Consider the following 473-nt stretch of genomic DNA (forward strand, 5'->3'; position numbering starts at 1 on the left):
CGTGGAAGGCATTACGACAGCCGGACCTCCAGAGAAACTTTGATTCAAAGCGGCGGCCAAAAACGAATTGGTGGCTGCAGGCGTCGCTACTACGGTAAGGTAGGCGGGGGGGACAGGCGGGCGACCGTCGAGCGGGCAGGCAGCGACGGTGATTTTGGGCGAAATCGGCCGGCAGCAAAGTTAGGTGGGCGGCGGGCGGTCGCGCGTAAGCCGACTGAACACAGTTCGGCGATTGGCGCGTGGCCGGCGTCTTTACATCTCCAGTAGGTGCAGATTGAAATTTGCATCACGAGATGTTGTATTTTACATCTCCGAAAGGCGGAGATGTATTTTTTGTTTTTCTTTTTCATCTACATCATCTGTTGGAGAGGGGGTTTTGGGCCTCGCAGATGCAAAAGTTAGTTTTTTTTTTGCATCTACATCTTCTATTGGGATGCTCTTATGTGTTAGTACACGTCAATCGCTGTTTCACC

This window comes from Triticum dicoccoides, chromosome 5B, assembly GCF_002162155.2.
Source record: "Triticum dicoccoides isolate Atlit2015 ecotype Zavitan chromosome 5B, WEW_v2.0, whole genome shotgun sequence".
In the NCBI taxonomy this organism is placed as follows: domain Eukaryota; kingdom Viridiplantae; phylum Streptophyta; class Magnoliopsida; order Poales; family Poaceae; genus Triticum; species Triticum dicoccoides.